The sequence below is a fragment of the Xiphophorus maculatus genome, chromosome 2 (assembly GCF_002775205.1).
Source record: "Xiphophorus maculatus strain JP 163 A chromosome 2, X_maculatus-5.0-male, whole genome shotgun sequence".
Classification (NCBI taxonomy): domain Eukaryota; kingdom Metazoa; phylum Chordata; class Actinopteri; order Cyprinodontiformes; family Poeciliidae; genus Xiphophorus; species Xiphophorus maculatus.
The window spans coordinates 10,035,492-10,056,665 of NC_036444.1; the positions used below are offsets into that span (position 1 = coordinate 10,035,492).

The 21,174-nt window shown below is 37.4% G+C and overlaps 1 protein-coding gene across 2 annotated transcripts in view; it reads left to right on the plus strand.

Moving 5' to 3' along the window:
* The first annotated feature begins 3,144 nt into the window (after positions 1–3,144).
* LOC102218264 (semaphorin-4B-like) overlaps positions 3,145–21,174 on the plus strand; it is a 56,119-nt gene continuing 38,089 nt past the window's right edge. Inside the window, exon 1 of one of the 2 annotated variants that reach the window (XM_023352181.1) lies at positions 3,145–3,324. The gene's annotated coding sequence lies outside the window, so the exon portion shown is untranslated. Of the gene's footprint in view, positions 3,325–14,450; positions 14,645–21,174 lie in introns of those variants that run through there. The other variant, XM_014468492.2, reaches the window with a different exon arrangement.

Here is a 21,174-nt window from a genome sequence, read left to right on the forward strand (position 1 = left end):
TTTTTTATTGATTTGACAACTATAACTGCAAATAGCACAGTTAAGTCAGTGTTTTAGCATTAAGAAGAGCAACTTGCTTATTTCTACTAAAGTATTTGAGTTCATCCTATGTATGATGTCAGTCTGAATGTGTTTTTACATGGAACACAATGAGTATCTTTACAGTTGGTAGACCTGAGATATTCATGAGCATTATGAGGCGAGCATCACACTTTGAGCAGTCATTAACTCTCAAATTATAAGGTTGCTTTGCTTTGTCATTGCTACCTCTCAGTACTAACTGCCATATTTACTCCAGTTTAAACGGGCAACCTTCATTTAACGTTAACTGTCACAACAAGGTGCAACAACTGCCCCTCAGACACATACGTCCATTTAAATTGTTTTCTACCTCACTGCCAAATAAATAAGAGATCTAAAAGTAGCTAGTTCTTCATCCATTGATTTAAAGCTGCATTTCATTTGAACTCAAAGGTTGAAACTTTCAAGGTCCTAGACAGAAAAATCAAAGTTGAAATTCTGCAGTGGAAAATCATCCCTTGTTCGGGCTGAAAGGCTGCTGTGATGGTCTGCTCTTCTCCTTCCTGGATTAAAGAAAACCATTTCCTGGGTCAGGGTGTGGGTGACCCCTCTGTGGAGACATAATCTGTACATAAAGAGTGTGTATGGGGAATGAGACTGTGTGTAGCATCTATTTTTGTGTGTGTTTACACTGGATGAGTGGGCATGAATTTCGGTGTGTGCATGAGTGTGGGAACATGTCGATGTGTCTATGCGTGTCTGTTCGTCTTTCAGGTTGGGTTTTAGCTGCTCCCTTCTTCTGGATCATTTTGGGCCTCCCACCACATGTGGGGGACCCAAAGGCCACTGAGTTTGTGGCTCTCAGTGTCCAAAGCTGGGTGTTCAAATATGTGTGGCTCAGCCTGGTGATGACTTGACTGGAACTGGCCACCCTGGCTATGCTGTGTGGTGTGCCCTCGGGGCTCGGATCTTAGTGTAGAGGGTGTAGCAGGTTGACAGTAGAACCTGTGGACATGTTGTTGCAGTCCTGGGGTCTACCAGTCCAGGGGAGCAGTTATCCCTGCCGTGGTGATCCTGGGGCTCCGTGTTCATAGGTCCTCTGGATATTTGTGGCTCCAGTCTTCCTCATGTTGTCCTTGGAGGGAGGTCTGCGGGCTGGTAACTGGTCACAGTGAATTAGCTAAGTTTTCCTGCATCCTTTTTTTTAAAAATAAATGACAATATGGTAAATCTTTGGTATGTGATTTTCTACTCTTGAAGATATATTTAATCCATTATGGATGTAACTGGGTGGTGTATTAGTTGATAACAGTGGTTACATGAAATGGTTGTAAATTCCCACCCGTTTCGGGCCATTGAATACATCAATGCCCCATTTCCCCACCTTCACTTCCGTTTCACAGCATTGTTGGGCTCATTAGTGTATATAGGCACCGGGTGTGCCCGGCAAGCTATGAGAGTCAGGTCCATTGTGGTGTGCAGTTGGATCTAGGTTGGATGAGTGCTGGCGCCGTGCTCGTTGGGCTGCTGCGCCAGGATTTGGTCCTGGATATTTGTGCTGTTGGGGGGTAAATGGAATTTTGATGTCACCTGTGGCAGGTTTTGTGTAATGTCAGGTCGCTTTTTATATTGTTGCTACTGTGCTACTGATTTTTCTGAAGTGATTTCTAATTGCTTTTTAGGAAGAATTTTGGGGGCTTTTCACTGCAGTGTCTGAATGTACCGTTTTTGTGGCTGATTAAGGTACCAGTTTTTCATTTTACCTTATATGGCTTTATTATTGTCTGCAGACACTTTATTGTTATTTTTGGGTATTACAGATTGCTGCTGTTGCATATTATGCTCTCACCAAGGTGCAATTTTTTAGATGCTCTCAGTTAATTTGCTAATAGGTCGTCCTCTAGAGCTTGAGTTGTAGCACAAGCACTGCAGAACCAGAACAACAGTTCATATTTCTTTTTTTAATGAATTACCTGATTGGGCACAGCTTTACAGGACTGGGTTGATGCAATGTGAGATTTGCTTTTCTTTTGTTTAATATTATTTTGTATCATTAATTTGTGCTGCTACTAATTTGGTTTGCAGTTGTTTTTGTTTATGTTTCAGGTTGCTTCTAGTGTTGTCCTGGATTCCTGTGCTTTATTGGGTTTTAAATTAGAATAATAAAGCATATTTTTAATATTGTAAAAGAATGTATAAATAAAATATATTTTGTATACTATTTCTGTTTCATCATTTTAAGCCAGACCTACCTGGGTACTTTCAATTGGGAATCCCTAGGCTACTTGATATTATTTGAGAGGTCTACCAGTTGGCTTTAGGGCCACGTCCTCTGTCACAATCCAGGTTCTTCCCCCGTGTTGCATATAGCTTAATAATACCCTATCATTATTATATTAAAAACCCTTTATTGACATATTACTTATTACTTTTGGAGCATAGTAGCTGGCTATTGAGAAAGACAACAATTTCCTAACTCTTACTAAAATTGCACTTTCCTGCAAGGTGCTTAAACTATTGGCATAGTCAAGCTACAGTTCCTGACTAATTTATTGTGACAGGCAAGTTAACATTAATAATCGCTCTAACAGTTGTACCTATACACTCGCAACCGCCTCAAGGAATCTGGAATGACCTTTCAAAGAGGTTGAATATCAGCATGCTCTGTGAGCACTGGTAGGCAGGCACTGGTCACGCAATCAGATTACTGCACACAATAGACACTGCATGGGTTTCTATGCTCCAGACCTACACTCGCACACAGGCACAGTCTTTGCCCCAAAGGAACGAGGACATAATAGGGTACATCATCCATTCTGACAACAAAGCCCAGTGATCGTACACAATTAAGAGCAGTTGATTGAATTATCTCATAGGTCTGACTCCAACTACTGAGAGCATTTTGCAGCCACCAGATCATAAATATTAAATTTGGGCTTGTGTATGCACTGAAGCAGTGACAGGGAGTGCGTCGTTTCAAGGAGCACCTCCCTTCCCCTGTCCACTCCTCTCCCACCCTTCCACAGAGGCAGCCTATGATGTAATGCTACTGCTGCTGATAGAGCAGCCCCCTCTCTTGCCTTTTTTTTCCATATTTTCCTCCCCTCCCCTATCCGATCTGCTTCTGCTGGTGCTGATCTCACCGGCGGTGATAGTAGCTGTGGATGCATGCGTGCGGTGCCGGCTTAGCCGCATCCTTGGGCATCTCTTGAGCATCTCTTGGGATTCCTACAGAGCTTCTTTTCCTCTGTCACCACTTGCAAGAGAGAACCTCCAACTGACCTTGTCCTCTGCTGATAAAAGGTAATTCAACTGGCTAATAACAGAGGAGATTAATTGCAAAATGAAAGAAAAGAGATGGAAAGAGTAAAAGAATGATAGACAGCAAGGTTGACGGAGTGTGCAGTTAGCTGCAGAGTAAATTGTTCTGCTTCTTGTCGCCTTAGTCCTGGATGCCATAGCAATTGCTCTGTCAGTGTGCGTGCAAGTAGTATGGTGTTCGTTTCCATGGTAAAGATGACAGATTCCTGTGCTGGCATTGTGGAGAGCTGCAATTACCTTTTAGTGTGGAATGATTTCTTATCTCTTGTGCAGCGGCTTGGAGATGTCGAACAGATTTTATTGACATTTTTCAAGAGCTCTAGTATTATTTCACTTTTTTAACCTAAAAGAGTCTGTTTGTATTAGGTTATAATTTATTTGACTTTTTTGGACCATATGGCTGACTTTGACCTGCCTGCTCTACAAAAACTGGGCGTGTACAATGAGCATCATCTAGCCAAGATGAGTGAACCAGTGGTTGTTTTCTGCATGCAGATTTTTGACTGTCATGGACAAGAACAGAGGTTTACTGTATATCACTTGGATGCTGAGTCAAACACTTTCCTAACTTAAGGTGTTTGGATTTAACATAAGATCCTAAATTGTTTTTTTAATCTACAGTGTGCCATTATTTCCAGGAGTTTTCCTAACCATAACTCATGCTCTAAATCAAATGGTAAGTTAATATTTCATGTCTCAGTTGCCTCACATGTAGATGCCCTTATAACTAATTCATCCTCAGGATCTTCCCTATTTTAATCACCGCCCGTCTGTTCTTCTTTTCGTTTAATTGTAGCCATTCATCTTACTGGGTCATTTCCCAGAGTGCACAAACCAGCAGGAGGATAATGTTTCCCTTTATTTGTAATTGGTATAAGGAACCAATAATTATCTAATTGAAATTGTCAGTGGCCCATTGGGATCTGGATCTGTCTATGGTGAGGAATCCTGAGTAACCAACATCCATGAAACACTCTGATTGCTCTGTAAGGGTTTCTAGTTTTGCCGTACTGGGGAATAGTAATACTGTCTACATAGATAGGCTTGTAAAATACAATGACTCAAGGCATGTTAGGATATTTTAGGGTATTCTAATTGATTATTTGATGTTAATTTGTACATTGTACATCATCCACATTAGCAGCTTTACCTTTTATAATGCCATTTCAGATGTACTGCATTCACTGTAGCTCTCATTTTAACCCATAGATGTCGCCACAGAAACAATCTGCTTCTCTTCAACAAGTGGTACCTAAAGAATAATCTAGAAGAATTGAATTTTTCATCTAAAGCTTAACCATATAATACTTTGAGGCATTATCTTAGTTTGTTTGGAACTTTGAACCTTTATCTTTGGATGGGGTTTCTAAAAAAATGTTTCTCGATTTTTACTGAAGATGTATCGCATATTTGATTAGTCACCATTTGATTATTATTTTTCCACATAACTAGCCAATTCACCATTTGATTATTTTAGTTTTGTGACCTCCTTATTGTGAGGAGACTGCAGCTATCTTTGTGCAATTCTGTTTTCTATGGTGAAAATTGTCCTACAGGATGTGTTCCAGATTATCTTTTGAAGACTTATTTGACACTTTTGGTTTTTGGTTTGAGCACTCTTGTTTTGATTAACATGTTGCTCTCATTAGGCTGTGTTCCAGGGCTTTTAAGCACACTGTTGTCCAGCCTCTTATTAAAATGCAAAGCCTTGATCCAGCTGTGCTGTCTCACTACAGAACAATGTAAATGCTGAAGGTTTTAGAAAAAATTTGTTTCTATTCAACTTCAAAGATTTTTAATCACCTTCAACATTTGTGGAAAAATTCCAGTGTGGTTTTTGAGCACATCCCACTACTGAGTCATGCCTTTGAAGAGATTTTAATTACAATAGCTTAATTGTTGACTTTGGAAATTCTGTTTTATGTTTCTTGTCTGACATTGTGAATTAAAATATGTTGCTTTCATGACTTGAATTTGTAATTGATACTATAAACCAGACTGGTTTAAATCAACCTGAGAAATAAGAGCTTCTCAGCGGAGTTCAGGACATTGCCCATCTGGAGCAGAGTGGCACAAAACAGCACAGCTTGATGCTGCTACATTTGTACACATGCATGTGCCTTTAACAAACAATGTATGCCTCATGCTGAAGTGCAACAAGACAGAATAAATCAATATTTCAATATTTCTGTGGATTTTATTCAAATACAGTTATCTATTAATGCCAACAGATGGCCTTTCAAAGAAAATGTTAATACATTGCTTACTACACTAAAAATACATTAAAATAAAGCATCTGGTTGGTGCACTGAGCACCAAGCAAATGCTGCTAGTGTGGATTGGTTCACTGAAAATGATTGGGACATATATTTCAACAGAGGATCTAATACCACAACCCTGAGTTGCCCTTTAGGGTCCTGTTCTTAAATTGCTTTTCTCAGTTGTTTAACATTTGGATGTTCCAAGCTCCCTCAAATTGGAAAAAAAAAGGTTAATTATATTGTTATATTATGCTTCTGCAAATTCCAAGTCAGTCTAAATGTTATGAAATATTTACATATTAAAGAACTGGAAAGACTTACATTTATTTCGTCACAACTGGACAACTGTAGTAATTTGTATTTTGGTTTGAATCAGTCATCTCTCCACCAATTCCACATTGTACAGAACTAATATAATATTTTAACAGGCACAACAAGCAGAAACACATAATTTCAATCTTGATTTGCCTTCCACTCCACTCACAGACTAATTACATTTTTTTCCATCAATACTTTAATGCTTAATGATGTTCTCACCACCCACACCAAATCAGCACCCCCACACACCAGGTAGTTTCTTATTTTGCCGTTATTTAAAACAAATTTTTTTCCACCTGACTTGAATAGGAAACTCCTGCATACTTAATTTGCCGTATTAGTTTCTTCTTCAGCATACGATTTTAACGTTGATTTTATTAGATTTTTCAATTCTGGTTGTATAAATTAGTTTTTGCTTGAATTAAGTATTTTGGTTATCCTTGCTTGATTTTGCATATGCAACATAAATATACTTGACATTGACAGTCATATTGAGGAATCAATACCAGCACACAACACAATTGCAGCAGAAGACGTAATGCAAGAAGTACATCTAATCAAAAAGTTGTTTGGAATCAAGGCATTTAAAGTAGCACTGTTGTCATTTTTATATCCAGGTCCTTACTGTATTATCACTCAAGACAATTTTTGTTGATTAGTGGCAATTTTTCATTTGAAGATGGCGAGTAATTAAAGTAATGTTGTGTTAAGTGTAAGGCTCACTCATTAATAAAGAACAATACACATGAAAAATAAAGATAAATATTAAAAAGCAAAGAGTTGTCAAGCCCTGTTGCTCCAAATCCCGTGTAATTCCCTGTGCATCAGATATCAGAAAGAGAGATAGTTAAGAACTTTTGACTGAGCTCAGCTCTTATGTGAGAAAAGGAAGAGGTAATTGATTTTATGTCAAATTTCACTTAATGAGACTCCTAAGACCTTCTGGCAGGCAGAGACTATCAGTGTCATGTAGGCCTGCTGATTTACATCATATAACCTGGATTTTTTTTTCTCTCTCTCTATACCTTCTGTCAACAGTCATTGAAAATACATAATATATTTTTACATGATCTCTATGAATGTTTGGTGTCAGACCATACCAGTCCAGCAATTATAGATTTGTATATTAATTGGATAAAATTGGTGTTTGGAGGTATTTCATACAATGGAATAGTAAAAGCTGTGATTGGGTTTTTATTGTTTATCAGTTTTGACTAGTTATTTGACTGTTCTGCTAGCTAGTGAAACAGACAGTATATCCAGATTATGGAGCAAAACAACCAAACAAAAAAACCCTCAAAATAATAGATACTCATTAAATATTCCTAATTTATTTACAACTTGGAAACATCTGCTGCACCCTTAACTCTAAACCAGTTAAGTTGAAGTTTTAACAAGAAATAGCCAATAAAACATTAAAAGGCAAAAGTAACCCTGTATAAATTTAGATTATGTCCATCTGTTTGTGGTTGTGTTTTCAGCCAACAATGCATAAGTAAGCAGGGCAGAAACATGCCAAAACATACAGTATATGATGAAAACATTTCAGAACTTGAAAACCAAAATTTATGAGGCTGAAATAGGAACTTTGGCCCTTATTAATTAATTTTAATTTCATTCATATTACTCCAATAACCCAAAATAGAAATTAAAATGTGTAACTGATCTTTAACAATGATGTAACATCGTAGATTATAAGAGGACTGATTGAAAGTGGCATAAATAAAGCATTGCCTCTTGGATATCTATTAAGAGAATTGTGGATTAATTAATTAATCTTAACTTGCATTAAAAATGTGTTTGTGCTTTTCTGGTGATCTAGTATACCCTAAAGAGGAAGCCCCCTCATGAGTTTATAGTTTTGCCTTCAATTAACTTATACAACCAGCGACACTGAAAAAAGACTACCGCAGTATAATCAGTTTCACAGCTTTACTTTATGACATGAGCTGTGTGCTTTGAGAAAAGGGAAAAAAAGAACCGAGCTCTGTCAGTATGGAGGAGGTGTATCTGTGTGGGGGAGGCAGACCTGAGTTGGAAATCGCAGACGAGTTGAGCCGCTGCCACGGACGTGGTGGGCCACCTGAGGAGCGCTCGAGCTGTTCCTCTTGCTCCGATGAATTTCAAACAAGCCCACTTGCTTTGGAGAAGAGCCACTTGTTCTTGTATGACAGCATGCTGATCTGATAAACTGTTTAGCTGTCTAAGCTATCACATATAGTGTTCTGCTAGCTAGTGAAACAGACAGTATAACCAGATTATGGAGCAACAACCACATATTGTGAAAGAGCGCATGATGTTAGAAGTCATACGGATTGCATGAGGAGGTGGTGAACTTGTGATGGGAGTGCAGGAAACTTTAAAGGCAGTTTCACACTTAGTAATATTTGGATAACATTGAGAAATCCTGGATGAATCCAACAGTTTAATACAAGACAATTGGTCCAGGCATTGATCTAAATGCCCATAAACACATACTGCCAAGGGTTGGATGATTTTCCTGCCAGAAGGCACGAGTCCCACAAACCCCTTCTGCTGGAAGCTTCATGAAGGAAAAAATTAAAGCTTTTTGTTTTTTTAGACCAAGTCCAGGTATCACAGCTTCTCTATTTCAACAAACGGAAAACCCCCTACAAAACTCACATCATCCTCAGGCTTTTAGTATGTGTGAAGGGAAGATGATTGATCATATGCCACTGGTGTTTTACACCGTGTAACTTGTTCTCATCATGCTCTGTCCCAAAATGAGTCACACATCACAGTTTTTCCTCCTGAACTTGAAACATTTTCCTCCAGAAGCAATTTAATGAAAGACAAAGTTTAAAAAAATAATAATAATAATTATGGCTTCATGAATTGATAGTAACTCATCCTTAACTTTTACAAATTAAATTACTGCGGTTACGTGTTGAAAGTTGAGACACAAAATGTCCAGATATTGGGAGTTCCACAGAAAGATATCTGAGATTCCTAAGTGGCTGCAAATATTTCCAAACCCGGCATGATCCATAATAAACATACTGACTGTTCACAAGTATAGAACAGAAGAACACTGTTTAGTTTTTCTGTCCTCTGAAAGTTTCACTCTCTCTGACTCTTTTGCAGCCTGGATGAACCAGACATGTCACTACATTTGGTAGTGTCTGCCACATTTTAAAATAAAATGATCAACAGACTTATACTGACCACATTTGGAACACTTCGCTGACGCAATTTCTTATTTATTTTTTGTTTTATTTGTAGTCCTTATTACTCAGGAACAGTGATGTTGAGAGCCAATTAAGGAAGAGATAAAAATCCTCAGACAGTTTTTCAATACATCTCTAAAAATACAAAAGGAATAACTTTCGTAAATATAGATGAAAGAAAAGGGATAACATCTTTCTTTTCTAATTAAACTTTTTTTCTTTTATTAAAGTCTTGAAGCTGATGCTGGCAGAAAATTTAAGATAATGTACAATTGCTTTATGATCTTGTTAGTGATGCTTATAGCTTTTTTTATTCGTGATGAATATAAGAACATTTGAGAATATTTGTGCATACTGTTTTGTTAATTAAACAGTTACATCTATAAAAATAGCACTTTTGTTCAAAATCAAGAATTTATATAGCTGTTCTGTAATAGTGTAATTTGCGGTAAACCTCTGAGGTCAAAGGGCAAGTGTAAGCATTGGTTGGTCAAGGACATGGTTAGTCAAAGTTGTGACTTTGCTGAACTTTTTTAAAATCCTTGATGTAAGAGTTGACTAAGGTCTTTCTGTTGTTATGCAACTGTCAACAACCTGTAAGGTGCGTGGGGGTGTTTTAGCTAAAAGGTGATATATTTGTCATAGTTTGTTAACAGCAGCTTTATTGCTGAATGCAAGTTAAGACTCCAAAGTTGTTCAACTTTTTTCCCATTGAAAAAGTAAGAAAACTAGTGTAAGAAAACTAGTGTGCTCCAGAGAAAAGTGTTTGATTATCACTAGGTCTGCAGCCTAGGCAATAAAATAACAATAAAAAAAGAGTTATTTTGATCTGTGAATTAACTGTTTGGAAATCCATTGTCACTAAAAAGTAAGTAGTACAAGGAAGAAGAAGTCATGCTGTTTGTTTTTTTTCTATGACATATTTCTATCAAACACACCCCAGAATCCAAGCATTTTATCATACTGGAGAGTTGCAATGACAAACACACTCTATCACTGTGAAACTGTGAAGTTACACAGTGACACAGTCAAACAGCATTATTCCTGAACTCTGAGGATGTTTTAAGATTTAAATCTGAAATGGCACAATTTACCAGTTGTTGACGGGGCCTCTGGCCCCCACAGAGGATTTAAGTAGACTAGTGCTCATATCTGTTGGGCTTCCATTTGACTAATATGTGGAACATGAGGACTTATCGCTGAGCTGTATTTCCTCAGCTGTTAATCATTTACGCATAATGAGCTGTCAGCGCTTCAGCTTGGTGTGTGCCAAACATAAAGAAGGTGGAAATTGATTAAACTTCCTTTTTTATGACAATCATAAAAGGGGATGCTGTAGCATATGCCTAATTGTAAATGCCATAAAATCAAAGAACTGTGCAGTTGCATAGTGTCACAAAACACAATAGTTAAGTTATTTAGAAACATGTGGAATTAAATTTGCAAGGCATCATATTGAGAATGAATTGTTAAACATTTTCAGAAGACAAAACAAAAAATATTACCTTTGAAAATAGCTGTTATGTGCTGTTATAACACGAAGAAGTAACAATAAAACAATCTTGCTTATTTGAGAATATATTATAGCTCTCTGTAAATGAAATGTATCATTTTGTTTTTATTTTATCTCATTTTATTTTAATTTAGTTGTGTTTACATTTCTATGTTTTATATTTCTATGGTTTATTTTTTCTTTTTTTTCCTACGTGGTATTGAACATATTGATTTCTACCAATCATTGTTTAATTTTATTACCACAATTAATTTTTTTTTAGATATATAGTACATTTTATTATGTTCAAACTATTTTTAGCCATTATTTTAAATATGTAGCTCAAACGAACCTTTGCGACATTTCGAGAGCACACTTAATATTTAAAGATGAGTTTGGAAAGTCTGCCCCAGGAGTCATTTATGTCTTATAGCTCATTTACAAATGGAGTTCTGCAGGGCACCAACAGGTGGTTCTCTTCAACCTTAGGCATGTCAACAGTTCCAGACTGGAAGTAATATGCCCAATACTGGCTTTAAAAAAAAATTCATTGAGTATCCTCAGTGTGGTTTTAGAGTGAGGAATCTTGAGTTTGTAGAGAAACACTGAGGCAGCAGGCAGACTCCCAACACCTCAAACTTGGCTTCATGTCGTCCTCCTTAGCAGTTGCCTAAAGTGTATAATTAGCATCTGCTATTTTAGAAAGAGGCGTCCTGTCTCAACACCCCGCTATTTTACACTTCTCTATGTTTACCCACGAAATTATTTTGGAGCAAGCATGTGAAGTTATTTGGTAACTCTCCGTGAAGTATTTCATAGCACTCTGCTGTATATTCATTAGCATCTTATCCACAATCTACAGACATACATTATTTCTTGTGAAACCAGTTCTGTACCAAGCACATACAGTATATATAACTTCAAATAAGTTGCTATTTATTGTGTTTTGATATAACATTAAGCTATATATAGTTCTTTTGAGCTGACTTTTCCCTTAACAATTACTAAGAGGGCCCCCTCTGAGACTAATACGTCATATTTGTTGTTCTTTTAGTACAATGGCCTAAAAATCATCCTTGTTGGAGTTTCTTAAGAAGCACATTATGTCTATGCTTCACACAGCAAATGACCTGATTTAAAGCTCTACAGGAGCATTGTCTATGAAATAGCATCTGCTCTAAAGTGGCATCTGCTGTTATTGTCAGCTATAGATTTCATGATGAAGTTTAAATCAGATTGTTACTCATGTGTTTGTGGAGATTACTGTGAAGAATATAAAGAATGTTCCCAATGCAGAAACAAATATGTAAACAAACCGAATTTGAATACTTGCCATAGAAGTGTTGTCTTTGGGCCTTTGATAAACAATATGCTACTAGAGGGTAGCTTGGTAACTATATAGCCTGGACAAGTGGCTGTAGTATAGTATAGTATAGTATAGTATAGTATAGTATAGTATAGTATAGTATAGCATAGCATGTGGTGTGGTATGGCATAGTATAGTATAGAACAGTATAGCATAGTGTACAGTATGATAAAGTGACTATACTGTAATTACTCAAAACAGCAAAAATGTTTTGGCCCTCTTTTGACACGAAGATGGAGTTATAATCAGTTTGACTGAGTCTCAAAATGTTTTCTTAAGATCCACATAATTTTTGATATCTTGTTGATGAACATTCTTATACTCTCAGTTTATGTATGTTTGAATTTCCCGTGTGGAATATACAATTGAAACGGCCACTGAAGTAAGTTTGTCACCAACTTCCAAATCCTCAAATTTCAATATGGCCACCACATGTGTAAAATGTGCTGATGGCTGCAGTAAAACTGCCAGTTCATCATTATGTTTCATAGCATTCAACAAAGAATGCTATGAGTACATAAATTGCCTTTTTAATAAAACAAATGACTGTGTTTATTTACTGGCTTATTCTTCAGAGGACAGATTTAAAGTATAAAAGTCTTTAAAACAGACCGGTTAGGCTTGGTGCCTGAGCTGTAACAGCACTGTACTTTTCTCTCATTGTGCTGATTTTGTTCTTCTTGCTTTCCCCCTCTCTCTGGCTACTTGAAGTTACTGTAATTATGATAATTAAAGTCAGACTTTATAACGATGCTAACATCTGGCTGAGGGGCAAACACCTGCAGTCTGAACTTACTCCCAGGAGAGATAAAAGAAAAAAGATCATGCTTCCACTTTTGTCTTGCAGGAGCATGCTTACGGATGACTAGTTTATCTTGTGATCCCTAACATTACAGAATGTGTTTTGTTACTGATGTGCCTGCTAAGCACATAGTTATCAGCTTTCAAGTCTGCTCAACCATATGCCTTCGCTTAGTCTACATTTGAAGAAATTTCCCTTTTAAATGAAAAGTTTTATGAGTACACTGTGGCTGAATATATTTAAAAGAAGTCAGTTGAACTGCCTCATTTTAAACATTGAGGTATAGACACCAAACCGCTTCTTAGATTCATTAGATTCATAGCTATGTTTGTTAATAGGATTCGTCCATCGCATTGTAGTACTTTGTGAAAGATTAACTTGATGCTTTCTTATTTTGGCAGCGTGCTTTGCAGAGGGAGGAAGAGCAATCTTCAAACACTGTGCTTGGACAGAAAACCTAAAGTTTAGGCTGATAAAACCTGTGAAGAAGTAGCATCCAAACCATTGTCATTGGACTCTAGCATGTTGATCACAAATTTTTAATATATTGTTAGCCCTGTTGCTTCAAATCAAGAAGGTTCCAAATTCACATCCTTACAGGGGATCTGCAAGATCTGTGAGTCCATAGACATCTAGTGGCTACAAGTAAGATACATTTCATTATTCTTTCTTATATAAAAAAATTTAAATAAAAAAAATTGCATTCCTTTTGTTCAAAGGATGTTAATATAGCAGAGTCTTCATTTAGATGTAACAAGTCCAACAGCACTTGGGAAGGGAGCAGCAACTGTCAAATCTGTTGATGTCTAAACAGCAGGGGGTTTGATTAAGAAGTCAGTGTAACTCCTTAGACACCAATAATGTCCATCCATCAGTTCACATTCAGTCTCCATAGTAACCAACTCTTGAACTCGCTGCTGTGTGCCGGTAGCCTCTGCTGCTTCAGTACTGCATCATACAAACAACACAGCATAGAGATCAAAATAGCTTTCAAAAGTATATGTTTTTGTCTCATCTGAACTGAAAGACCTTAGCTGCTAGCATGTGTTGCTAAGGAGATGGTCTCAAACAAAAACACTGCAATCTCTTATTTGCAGGGTTTCATCCTAGGTGTATTTAATGCTGTCCAAAATCTACCTTGTTATCCACGAGGGATCTGTTAGCAAAAAAGAAAAAAAGAAGAAGGAAAAATGAAAAAACGCAGCAATGTAGCTGTTCTGTGTAGTTGAGCCTTAAGGTGTGCTCAGCAAGCACTTATGCCTCCTATCACACCACACTCTGTATCCTCACTTGATCAGTTCGGCAAACAAGGCTGCCCCTTACACAGACCATCCTTCCCATCATTGTTCATCTATCATTGATGGCTGTCCATAACTCCATTAGGAAACAAACAATTTAAAAAATGTCATACATCTCTGTGTTGCCCTGTGATGGACTGACGATTCGTCCAGTTTGTATGCCACCTCTTCCCAATGACTGCTAGATTTCTAAAACTGCACATTTTTATTGAAGGTTTTCAAAGTCCTGACAGCTACTCAGTGTTTGTGAAAAGACTGAGAGCTTGTGAAACTTTTTTTTTCTGCTTGTGCCATGTGCTCTGTCCCTCCCTCTCTCTCCTCCTGATGGGAGGAGCTCCACACTAAGTGGATGCATGCTGTAGTACCGCACACTGTCAGAAAGACAGAGAGAGAGAGAAGGACGTGCGGACACACAGCTGTCCTCTAAAAGAGCTTTAGATCAGCTCTTCCTGTGAATTCTTCTTTGACACTTCGCCTGCTGAGGAATTAGTCTGTTTTTAATGTCACCACCTACAGAAGGAAAGCCTGTTTGAGATGTGAAAGAGAGTTTTGGTTTCACGCCTGGCTGACACAGACCGTAAGTAATACTGTTACAGACACTACCCTTCTGTTCATTAACTGTTCAGTGCCTCAGCTGCATGAATCATTGATGTTGCAGTTCTGGTTACCTGTGATGCCAGGATAGCCCTGCTGGAGAGTTATAAAATGTTCATGAACCACACTATGTTGGGGTCATTGTTGGTTTTTCTTTTTAAAAAGAAAGTGGGTGTGATGTGAGAGAAGACAGCCCTCAGCCATCTCCAGTCAGTCTTTATCGTAAGATGATAGCATGGCAAGAGGCTGGTCATTAAATACTCGCTCTGAATGAGAGCATCTATAGTGGGTGAGTTTGCATGTGGGTTTGGAGAGGATACGGTTGCATTACTTAATATTGGCCTTTAACTTATTTTCTCTAGAATCACAACTATTTAAAAGGGTATTAGGCATCTTAAGACTTGATGACTTGTGGGTCTCTAGAGGAGCAAAGAAGGGAGCTCCTTCAAGTGGAGCCACAACAGCTCATCAGGTCTAAGTCTGTGTCTGCTAAGGGGCTTTTCTTCTGATATGAGTAACTGAATGTGTCAGCAAATGCACTAACATCCTCTCCCAGGAAGGAAACGTTGCATAAACTCTGAAGGAGTGTGGAAAGTCTGATGAATCAAAGCAAGACAGAGTATACTGAGCAGCTTCTGGTTTTTGAAATTTGAACACTAGCACAACGAGACTGGTGTACTTTCTTTTGTGTTATGAAACTGGACAGGGCTTTATGAAATGACCCGGGAACAACAGATAAGCCTCAGGTGCTTTTGTGTGAAATTCAAATCTGTCACCCACACACACTGCTGACAGTGCAATCAACGCTGATGCTGTAAACTTGCCAGAAGTGTGGGTGACTGCTAATGGATGGGAACCATAAATGGAAACGTCTGTCAAGTGGTTTGGGTCAGTTTATGATTTTTATATGTTCTGTTTGCTTACTTTTCAGTGTGTGACACTGTGACCTTTGAAAAATCTCACGCTCTTTTTCAAATACTACGTACCAATAAAGATATACTATCAGGAACTAATGAAAGATTCTGAGGGCTTTCATTTAAATATTCAGAGTAACCAAATAAAAATGTCAAACTTCAATGTATTTATAACAGTTTTATGTCATAAAGCTGTAGTGCATATTTGTGAAGTGAAAGAAAAAGTACACAGTGCATGACTTAAAAAAATATTTTATAAATAAAAACTTAAAATGTGACATGCCTTTAAATTCAGATCCAGCTTTGTTGGAATTACTGCTGCAAGTCTTTAGGGGTGTGTCTCATCGACCTGTGGTGAGGTTCATAACTGCACTGACTCCTGGAATAGGATGTACAAATGTCTATACAAAACAGAAGCTTATGTTTCAATTTTGACTTTGTTCAAAACATTTTGTTGTTTTTATAAGCTCTTAAGTGTGCCTTCATCAATCCCATACTCTTCAGCAAGAGAGCAGCAAAAAAAAAACCAACAAAAAAACAATTAATGTAAGGTAAAATTAAAGAAGTCCACCTCTAATAATTTTGTCATTAAGCTTGTCCCATTTGACCTGTGACTCTCTGCAGCTCCAGTTACCTCTGACTAAAGCTCTCTCTTATCTTTTTTGTATTGAATTTGATTTATAGGTACCAGAATGAAAGAGACTGATTATAAATGCATGCTGAAATTTTCAGATTTTTATTAGCAAAAGGTTTAAAAATAATGTCAAATTTTTTCTCACATATTTTGTTTACAACACACTGCACTACAATGGTTTATTGTAGATATAAAACTAATAAAATACCCTACATTTTTCTGGTTGTGCAAAATGTTAAACAGTTGAGCAAGGCAACAGACTACGTAGAAATAACATTCTGTTGTACTTGGAATCTCTTCGAGTTTTCTTTTGCCCATCTGCAAGCTACAAAATGTAAATATTTGCAACCTTCTTCCAGTGATCGTTTTAAGCCGCCTTCATTCTTCTTTCAATAGAGATACTTTAGTTTTTGTTTCCACAAGTTCATTTTTCTCTTTGAATGATGATTAAACCAGCTTTCTGGTGTCAAGCGGGCTACACCTCAAAGGTCAGGAAGCCAAGTGGTTTAACAATAAGAAAAACACTTTATGGATTTAGTTCCTCTCAGTTTCCCAAGAGGAGAATCTGTCTCTGTTCTCTGGTGTTTGCTCAAAAAAGTCTTGATCTCCCTGCTGAAACCCAGTCTGTTTTTGTCTAACAGGACACTTTAGACATAACCCTCCCAAGCCAAGCTTTCACACAGACACACAATCCCAAGCAATAAACAAGTCAAGCTGGCAGAACTAGGAATAAATGGGAGCTTTCATAAATTTTTCAGAATGGTTAATTATTCCAAGAGAGGGGTGGAATATAATCAGCTGCAAAATCACATTTGTGGACGCAGAGTTTGTTTTTTTTTTTTCTTTGTACGGCCTCGCATATGGAGACTCATGTGTCTGCTGCTGGAGAAATGCTTGTCTGCGCTGACCTTGGCTCTGCTGTTTTCTTTTGGTTTGATCCACAAAGAAAACAGCTGGCATTTGCATTCTGGATACTGCCGGCGGCCTTGACAATGAACCGCATGCTTGATGCTGTCAGGAAAAACGAGGTGTCTGTTATATCAATAGGTCAAGCCAGAATTTATTAAAAAAAATAAAAATCTACAATTTATTACTCTACTGTAATTCTGCTTTGTGAAGTATTCAGTGCAGGAATATGAAAGAGCAAATTTACTTAGAGTCAACATACTGTGATGAAGCTTAATGTAGTAGTAAACTGAATCAGTCTAATCAATCTCGCCTGGCTTCAAATGTGCATCTCTTAGATTTGAATAAATATTAGGTTTTTACTTTTTTGCTTAATTGCATCTGCATATGTTCTGACTTCATAATTTCTTTCCCATTTTCTTGCATTGAAGGAGAAACAGCTTTTAGATACGTTAAAAATTTATATAAATTGAATGTAAGTGTTGAGAGGGTTTTTAATCTTAATTGTTCATGAATGTTTGTATTTATTTTGTACTTTGTGACATTTTTTGTTTGTGTAGATGTAGCGGTGCACAAACAGAGTTTGCATCTACATCAGGCTAGGCTTTTTATCCAGACTTTCTTGCCACAGGAACAGGAAGTTGGAAACAAGTTTTTTTAACAGTGTACTTGTCTGTGCTTCTGACAGTTTTGCATTATATTGTCATTGGTGATCATCTGGGGATCGGTAGGCTGCTAAAAGTTTACACTGCTTTCTTGTCAACTTTTCAGCCTTGTTTTGAGTTTTCACAATGAAAGTATTCATATACAAATTTTGTTAATTTTCGAATTAATACTCGTAAAAATATTCACACAAAGTCTTTTTAAATACACTATTTTCAACTTATGGTTTCCTTTTAGCCATATAACAAAAGCAACTAAACAGCTGCACAAAGTACAAGAAACATACTTTAAATCAGCCCTGTTGTTAATTTGCTCTATGCTTTGTAAAAATAGCTAAAATTCCTTGCACTTGTTACATAGTGTGAAAATAAAGTAAATAAAGATACTGATCCTGATACTTATCTCTTGATCTTTGGTTTGTTTTATTTTTATCTAACTTCCTCTTTATCTCCCCGTACCCTGATGAAGAAGAGCCAGAAAAGGGTTAATGTCTTTGGGAGGGGCGTGCTGTGGAGTGGCCAGTCACTTGTAACCTAAAGGTTAAACACAGGCCTTCAGGGAGTCCTGTTACTGCGCATTCACTGATGGGAACTCTGCAAATATTCATTCTGGGAGCCCAGCGGGTTCCTCTGTTTATTCCCAGTCTAGTGCTGTGCCATGATGTGGGAAATGACTGTGGACGTGGAACCCGGCCAGATTGCTGCGTTCACTGTAGTGTTTCCAAACTGCTACTTACCCCTTGTGAAACTCGCAACGCATATGTCACAAAAAGTGCTTTGGGTCGTTGTTGCCATCCTGGAGTTTGTTTTTATTAGCGCAAAAAGTCTTTTATCATTGTGTGATCTTTTTTTTTTTTCAATAATATGTTTAGAAGTCATATGATTCCTCTTAACATCAAGTCTTCAAGACTATGTCCATTGATTCATTGCTAGCTCTGGAGCTTTGATATGATGCACCACATGTTTGTCAGGTTTTTGTTGTTCTTAGTGGTTGTGAATGTTTGTGTTCTTTCAGACAGAAGTACCAGGAGTGTTTGTGATCCCTGAAAGAGTCTCCAACCGATCCCAGTTTAGCAACCAGTACCACCTCCCTCCCCCCTGCCTAGTGATTTGATATCTCTGAGCATTCCAGGTTGTGCCCTTTACTCTGCTAATGGTTCTGCTGACCCTTTGAAGACATTCCTCTGATCACACACATTTAATTGGTCCATTTTAAACAAGTTGTTCTGTATTTTCTTGTTGAAGTACAGCAATTTTTTAAACTGGGGTTTAGGGCTGTGCGGAGTAAGCTGTTGAAATATATGAACGATGACGAAAGACTGATGAAAGAAGATGTGTGAGGCAAGTGATTAGTCATATCATTAAATCCAATAGGGAAATGGGAAGTTCCTTTTCACCCTTTAAAGTGAAAGCATGAGATTTTCTTTTACACATAAAATTCCCTTTAATAGTCCCTTTTAAAGATTTCTTTCATTGTTTTATATTGTGATGTTTCAGATTTAAAAAAATGTCCTTTTCAGCCAAAGATGACCTGAGTCATCTTTTACATCATGGTAAAATTTAGTGGTACGTAAGCCAGCCTGGTCTTGCAGGTGCATTTCAGTAAATAGAAATATTATATAAAAAAATATTTATTTCAAAACTCCATTCACAAAATAAAACACAACTTGGAATGGATTTTGGAATTTCATGTTCTTCCCTTTCTTAACAATGTACCAGATTGCCAGCATTTCTTCAGGTCTCCCTCAATATGCTGCTCTAAACAGGGCAACTGGTTAATAAACTAGATACTAGTAAACTGACTGAACACATCTTATGGACTTCAGCAAACTTGCATCTTCCTCATGTTTTTTCATACATAGTTTTCTATTGTGCTACACTAATGTTAGCATCTTTACTGGTGTTTTGATATGACACAGTAAAAATTGGATACATAACATATTGCAGTGCTATTCTAGTTTGTGAACAAAACATACACACGTAGTTGTTTTCTTGCTTCTGATGGTTTGTGTTGAACCAGTTAAAACTTAATGATGAGTGTTTTAATTGTGATGTGTGACATTTCCTCCCCAACACAAATCTGGGCGCAGTAAACGGAGCAGATTATATGACACAAACAGAAAGCCACAGCACTCTCTCTCTCTCTCTCACAGTGAACATCATTATAAAATGTGAAAAGGGCTTCAATACGAAGTGGAAAACCTAGTTTATATTATCGAATTTATGTGAACAAACTCTTACACAGTTCTGTAGAATCCTGCATACGAAACTGGTCACACAAAACTTGTCCACGTTTCCTTTGTATAATCACAGGTTGTAGACTAAAAGCAGGTATTAGAAGATGAGGTTTTTAGGGACTGATGTCATCATAAAATGAATTGTAGGTCCAAGAGGCTCTGATCTATGACCAAAGAGAGCAGAGATGCAAACATACACCGATGGTACAAACAAGATCAGAGGGGTTATTTTGACTAAAATCTAGCTGACTCCTTAAATGTGCTTATTAGTCAGTGTGTAACCAATACAGCAAAAGGAAAAAGAAAATAAGGCCGCTTTTTACATAGGTTTGAACTAGGCTCATGAAGAAGATACTCTACACCTTTAAGCTAGCAGGTTCAAGATTTTTCTCACGTTGTTCCCCGATTTTAAAACAATAATTAAGCATCCATGGTCACACAGACAACTCGAAGTGCTTTAACAATACACATGTTGGTATTAGCCAAACTCACAACCCATCACACAATTAATATCCCTTGTGGTTGTGAGTTGCCCAAAGCTATGTTACTATGTAGAGTGGGGAGGCTGAAATTAAACTCACAACATGCCTGACAACTACTGTCACCATCATGTACCAGCTGAACCCAATAAATTATGCTGTATTTGAAATTGAATGGGAAAAAATGTTTAAGTCCAACAAAAGCTTTTCAGAAAATCTTTTAATACTGCTCAGGAATGCTTTAAATTCTAACTGGAATGTAACTAAAAGACAATTAAACTGGAACTGTTGAATGAGGCATCAGTTTTTTTAACCTTTGTTTTTTTAGACAGCAGGTTAGGTGAGGTAGTTCTTTGCGTGCTTACCTCACCTCTGAGAACTCAGATATTTGAACGGTAGCAAATCTACTGTCTTTCTGTTAAAAGCTTTGTGCCCACTGGTCCTGTTTGTTGACACAGTAACCTGATCTCTTTTCCTCAACGCTGTATTCCTGAAGTCCAAAACATGTATATACTTAGAGGATTGGAGGATAAAAGGAGCGCAGACCACAGGATGGCAGCCGGACTAAAAGCTTCCTGTGGCGGCGCAGGCAGCAAGGCGGACTTGGCAGATCAGCTGGCAGGGCAGATGTTTTAGGTGAGAGGCAAAGCAGATAGCACAATCTGAATAATTCATCAGATC